This window comes from Haliotis rufescens, unplaced genomic scaffold (assembly GCF_023055435.1).
Source record: "Haliotis rufescens isolate VD_foot unplaced genomic scaffold, xgHalRufe1.0.p SCAF_12, whole genome shotgun sequence".
Lineage (NCBI taxonomy): Eukaryota > Metazoa > Mollusca > Gastropoda > Lepetellida > Haliotidae > Haliotis > Haliotis rufescens.
The window spans coordinates 31,919,507-31,926,458 of NW_025963802.1; positions in this window are offsets into that span (position 1 = coordinate 31,919,507).

The window sequence follows — 6,952 nt, forward strand, 5'->3', positions numbered from 1 at the left end:
CACGGCGTGTCAGCTTAATGTGGGAGGAAAGCCCATAAAAGCAGGAAGAAATAAACAAGCAGGAAGAAATAAACAAATTGTTCACTGGATATACATGTTTTGTGGGTCCTCCTGTGGTTTTGTGTTTGTCTAGATTTTACATCTTGGAGCGCTGACTGAAATCATTATGTATCAAGCAATGGTTATCCAGTCTTATTCTGTCGGGGCTTCAGCACTGGTGTGGGCATTATAAAAGGAAAGCAACTTGAAAGGCAGTAGTCTGGTAGACTTCCTGACACATGAATAATCATACTGATTAAGTGGTTCAATAAGTGGATTGCTAAGTTGTTATATCTGTACAGTGAAACCTCGTTTGTCCGGATTCCTCAACATCCGGACAATTTCTGCTGCGAACGCATTCGTCACCCCTCGGCCCTTTCCGCAACCTGCAAGACGACTCGCCCCCTGTGCGAAAATACGACAAATCAATCAAAATTCGCGTATGACTTCAAGTACTTCGGTCAAAAATTCTTCAGGAAATTTCTTTTTTTATTTTAGATAGATGTCTTCCACGAGTGGGGGCACGGCATTCGGCTGTCCCGGAATAACACGAGTTGGCCACGAATGCTGCGAACGGTCATATGTGGACACGGTGACATTACTCGCTAACTATGATGAGACTTTATCAATCCGATTACAGTGGGAACATGTAGTCTCCGTAAAAGTGGAAGACGCCAAATCTGACACATCTCAAGACCCCTGAAGATCCGAGTTAGAATTGGTCTTCAGCAATCCATGCTTGTCGTAAGAGGCGACTTACGGGATTGGTGGTCATGCTCGCTGACTTGATTGATGCATGTCATCGTATGCCAATTGCGTAGATCGATGCGCATGTCAATCACCGAGTTGCCTGGTCCAGACTCGATTATATGCAGACCGCGTCATATAGCTGGAACAATGTTGTGTTCAGCGTTAAAAACAAACACATCGAAATGCTCCTGACATCAAGTACACCCATTGTAGAATACACCAAAATAACAAGTTGTTCATTATTATCCATACTTTTATTTTTCAAAATTGTTTTGGTGCAAATATGTTTATACAAACAATAGTAAAGCTTGTGAAGAAAGCTTACAAAAACAAAGAACAATTCTGAAACCTACAGTTTGTAAAACATATGCAGTCAAAATAAACAAACAAAAGATGTCCCTATGGAAATTGCTGAGGTATATATGTCTGAATTCCACTTGTACTCTGAAAACTAAAACATCCCTTCATTTACCCAAATACTTTAAGATCAAACCCCAATGCTGAACTCGCTCAACCTGTAATAATACTGTGCCATAAAGTTTTCTCCAAATAAGAGGCTTAAACAGTATGACTTTGACACTCTTACCCTTGCCATAATACCAACAATGGTGAATAATAAAGATTTTCTGGTTGATGGCCTCTAGATTACATATTTCCAAGCAGAAAAATAGAAAGCCTTTGACACTACAATTATCTGTGCCCACTTTGGTCTCCTTGTTATTGATCTAGCCTCAGGTTTATTGGCCAATACACCTCTCTATGCACCGGTACTTAAAAGTTTCTCAAGTTGACAAGAGAGGATCAAGTACTTAAATGCTTTCTTACAAATTCTAGATTTGAATTCAATCGAAGGAAAGGAAACATCCAATCTTTCTCTGCTTGTTTACAAACTCGGAACCTTCTGATAGCCAAGTCACTGACAAAAAAAACTGCCACCAGGATGCGTGGAAGAATATTCAAAGCATTTGGAACAATCTTCGTTCAAAGGCAAGCTTTGGGGTGAATATTTTGTCCTTTTCAAGTACTTCTAAATGAAAAAGGTAAACGTTACTCAACTGGAGTTGAGTAAACGTTAGCGATACCCATACTTCCCTTGGTGTATTGGCCAATACACCAATCTCACTAAAATCAGATCTTAGTTCTTGCAGCGAGAACCCAGATCTGATTTTAAGGAGATTGGCCAATACACCAACAGTTCCATTTCTCTGATAGGCCCCGAAAGGGGTGGGTATAACTCTTACTTGAAAGGTCTATTTACCTGTATATCAGCTTACAAATCCTTATCATCCATATGGCGATTCTTGGCTCATCTTAACCTTTTCATTATGGGATCAGTTCGTCTTAGTGCAAAGATCGCCATGTTCAATGGATCCAGTGACCCATTTCACAAAGCTATCTTAGCACTGCTACAACTGTCATAAGTGGTCTTAGTACTAAGATCATATGTTGAAAAGGGACTTGCTCTTTACGGATCATGTCATCACTACTTAGTACTAATATAGCACATAAATGAAACTTCTCTGAGTACAAGCAGAGTAGCTGTATCTGTAGCTGTAGCTGTAGCTGTAGCTGTAGCCTAATATCACGAAGTTGCATCATCAGAAGCAATATTACTTCACATGGAAAATATTACTTTACATGAATAACAGTCGAAGCATTTCACATCGTTACCATTCCCAGTGTAACTGTCCAAAAGACATACACCAAGCCATTTGGAAGCTATGGTTACATAAGAATTTCACTGAAAGGGTAGGCTCTTAAGATAAAAAAGAAATTCGAAAAATTGTACTCTGTACAGAGAAAAATATATAATAATTTCTTCATAATTGTTTCCATATTAATATCAACATTTGTTCCATAGAAAAGCTCTTTGAATACAAAATCCTAAAAAAGGTATACTGTTGCAAGAAGCCCATTAAAAACAGAATGTCACATATATCATATCTACAAATAAATAAACATAAACTTAACTAAAACGTAAAAACATCTACCAATATACACTAAGTCATGAAATCTACATAAAAATTGAAAAGCAGATATAGATGAAAATCCCACAAAAAAGCAAATGTGATATTTGGTCCAACAAAATATTACATGAAAATTGAAAATCCATCATGAAAACAGTCATGCAAACATCAATTTTATGAATATTCTTGGTAAAGCTCTGTAATACAAATTCCCTCACACCACTGCCTGACTAGGCCTCTTAATCCTACCAGTACACTGCAAGGGTCCCAAACAATATTATCTTAATCCTTTTTGACAAGAGCTCTCCACACCTGAGGAAGTCTGATACAAATACAGTGGTAGAAATGAACCATAAATGTACTAGACTCAATAGTGATAACATACAAGAACACTAACTGAAATGTCTCTAGCCCTCAAACTATGAATGCCTTTAACGTAAGATGAGCTGACTCGGGCTAGCAGGCTAGAGCCAATTGTTATCCCTGGATCATGCATAACAAACCATGCACAACTAAAATGAACCATACAGAACTGATACCATCTTCCTGAAGCAAGGGAGGTTATTGGCTACAAAAGTCCAGTTTCCAACCTTGCTGAACTAGGGATGGTATTTTGTGGCTTGATCATACTTCCACAAGTGGCTATTACAGGTTATTTCCTTTCTGTGTCCCTCCTGTTGACCAATCAGATTCTACCTCTTCTATCACTTGCATTTGCTTCAAACAAAATGGTGGTGCCCAGTCAAGACAATCTGATCAATTTATTGAAGAAAAGTTTCACATCCCTTCCCTTCACAGACACCCAGTGCATGTGGGTTGTAGCACACTTGTGGAAAAAAAGATAAAAGATTTGGAAAATATCTGTCGACGCCAAGCTGACAGTGCACATGCTTTGCAAATCCTGCTATCAACCAAAATCTGAGTGGCAATCACCATGTTGTTTATGAACTGGATGTCGATTTTGTTATGGGATTTCTGATTGGACTATGCATAAACTCTTTAGGCCAGCCAAAAGATTACTCATAAATTCCAGCCTAGTACGCAAGGGTGGTAATTGGACTTTTGTAGTCAGTTAGCTCCCTTGCCTGAGGAAGATGAACTGATACAGACAATGTGTAACTGATACTGATTATATAATTTTGTTTTTGTGAGGGTAAATGTGATATATAATGTAAAAAAATTCTCATTTCTGATCAACGCTGAGAAATGAAAGTATGAAAAAAACCAATAATAATAAATGAAAAAAATATACACACGGCCCAATATAAAGGAAACATTTCATTGAAAAAGAGTGCATATGTATTGCATCTGATTGGATGTCATTTGTTCAGGCAGATAAATACATTACACAGACAATCTCATTAAAAGCAGATCTTTTACTCCAATATGATACTTCTCTGAGGTCTGAGGACACAGATCATTCTTTCAGATTGTGCTGTCAAAGTTAGCTCCAGCTTCACCTGACACAATCATCAATGGAGGTGTCTTCAGTTGTACTGACCGAGAGGTAACGTATCAGATTTTAATAAGATTGTTACACAGATGACAGACAATAGACTTCTGAAGTCTGTGTACAAGTAGAGGAAGAGCAGGTTGGTCAAGGCAGGGGATACCAAATATACATGTAGTACACTTTAATATGAGTGAGTCAGTGAGTAGGGCTCAACACCACTTTCTTCAATACTCCTGCACTATCATGACAGGAGCATACCAGAAATGGTCTTCACACACTGTACCTTTTGAACCCAAATCTTTGAGATGAATTTTGAACTGCGTCCTTTGTACATCAAAGCGATTACAAGGTCAGTCTGGACAAGGTCTGCCTGGACAGGGTCTGCCTCGACAAGGTCAGCCTAGTCTGGACTAGGTCAGCTTGGACAAGGTCAGTCTGGACAAGATCAGCTTGGACAAGGTCAGGCTGGTCAAGGTCAGCTTTGACAAGGCCAGGCTGGACAAGGTCAGCTTTGATAAGGTCAGTCTGTACAAGGTCAGCTTTGACAAGGTCAGGCTGGACAAGGTCAGCTTTGACAAGGTCAGGCTGGACAAGGTCTACCTGGACAAGGTCAGGCTGGACAAGGTCATCCTGGACAAGGTCAGACAGGACAAGGCCAGGCTCAAAATTGCATGGGCTGATTTGTTATTCTCACATCTGATTGTTGTATTACAAGAACATCACCAGTACTAAAACTATTGATGCAGTCTCCAGAACAAAGCATCATCAGATCTTGCTAATTTTACAAATATTGCTATCATCATATATCACAAAATTCGCTCCAAATTTGATATCAGTTCACATCTTAAACATATTTCCTGTAAAACGTGGCTAAATGTTTGTATGAATTCTGAAAGACATTCTTTAGACTAGATACAAACAACATATGTTACGTCTAGCTCGACTGGTACAAACAAACACTGAATTCTGAAACATCTTCTACCTAATGAAATCACAGGTATCTACTAAAACACCCTAGGTCAACAGCCTCTAAATAGTTATGAACAAATTTACACAATTAGTAAACATGCATTTGTCATCAACATGATTACATAAATAGAAATTGTTATTTACAAATTGTTAAAATCATCAAAAACTGTTTTTTACACTTTACAATTCATCAGATATTTTTTTAAGGAATACATGAACATGTCCCGCAGTCAAAGTCATTTTCTTCCAAACCGGAAAAATCTTACAGTCAAACACTGCTGTGTCCAAGCTGAAGGAACCGATGTAAATAATTCGAGTTATCCAAGATTCGACATAACCGAAAATAATGAATAAAGAAGGAATAAGCTGGGACCAATCTCTTACTTCAAGGGAAATGTAAATTCGACACATCAAAGTTCGACACAACAGTGTTTAACTGTTTTTGTTTCACATGAAACAACAATGTTGCCATGGTTACAAAACAAAACAATATTGTTGATCAACAAGTAGATGCTTATACAAAATCAAACAAAGTGTTGCATATATTGCACATATTTCACTCTTCATACAATCACTTGAGAGGAATGTTCCTCTACACTTGTGGTTTTCTCAGAGAATCAAAATATTTCCAGATTTACTGAGTTTATCAACTGGTACATGTATTTGTAAAAGACAACAATACCAGCTAAGATTTGCATCATGATAACACATCTGCTGAACCTCAGATCAGCTGGATTATTAAAAATGCATGATCATACAGAAAAGCATTTTTTTCTACTTTTCTATTTAAAACTGAGAAACTAATTCCAAAGATATATTAGGAAGATACACATATTATTTCGCTTTGATACCTCTTTAACTCAAGCCATATAGTGTCCAGGAAAAACAGGTAACCACTCATAACAAAGAGGACAAGAAAGTTTCGTAGCACAATAATTACACTGAAGGATGAAAGAGAAGGTATTGCTTCATCCTGGAGTCCATCATGGCAAACAAAACTGAAATACCTCAGAACAGTCGCAATCGCAATTACAGAACTTATAGAACCATTTCCAAAATACTTACTTCAAGTATATCTTTGAATATATATGTGTAAATGGTTTCATTGACAAATATTTTTTACTTAAATCTTAAATTCTGTATAAAGATTTGGTAAAAAACAAACACTCTTCTCAAAGACTGCATTATCACAAAAGTGTAGAATATACCGTATTCGACGTAATAAGCGCCCAGGGTGCTCTCAAAATTAGAAATAGGGGTCTCTTATTAGAACATCATTTTGATGAAAAAAAAACAGAGTTGAAACATAAATTTTGTGGTTTATGCTGTAAGTCTGAAATGTTTATGTACGACAGATATATTTTTCAAGAATTTAATTGCCCATAATTAAGGGTGCATATAACACACGAGTGCGTATTATACGCGAATAAATAAGTCTTGTGTACATTGATCAATCGGAAGAGGTGCTTATTGGCATTGTTCACTAGCCAATATATTAGCAAATATTGCCGTGGGCGCTTATTAGAGCGGGGCACTTATTACGTCGAATACGGTAGTAGCCATTGGTCCCTGTGGCCTCTGTCCCAGCCTCTGACCTTGAACAGCAAGGGGCGTAACCAAGAGAGGTCACAGGGTACAGCGGCTCAGAACATGGTTACATGCACACTACCATAAACTTTCAATAACGTCACTGGTGTTGAGCTGATTGGCACAACCTTCCACACAATAATCGGTTGAATCACAGGTTATCGACATGAGCGAAACAAATAACATG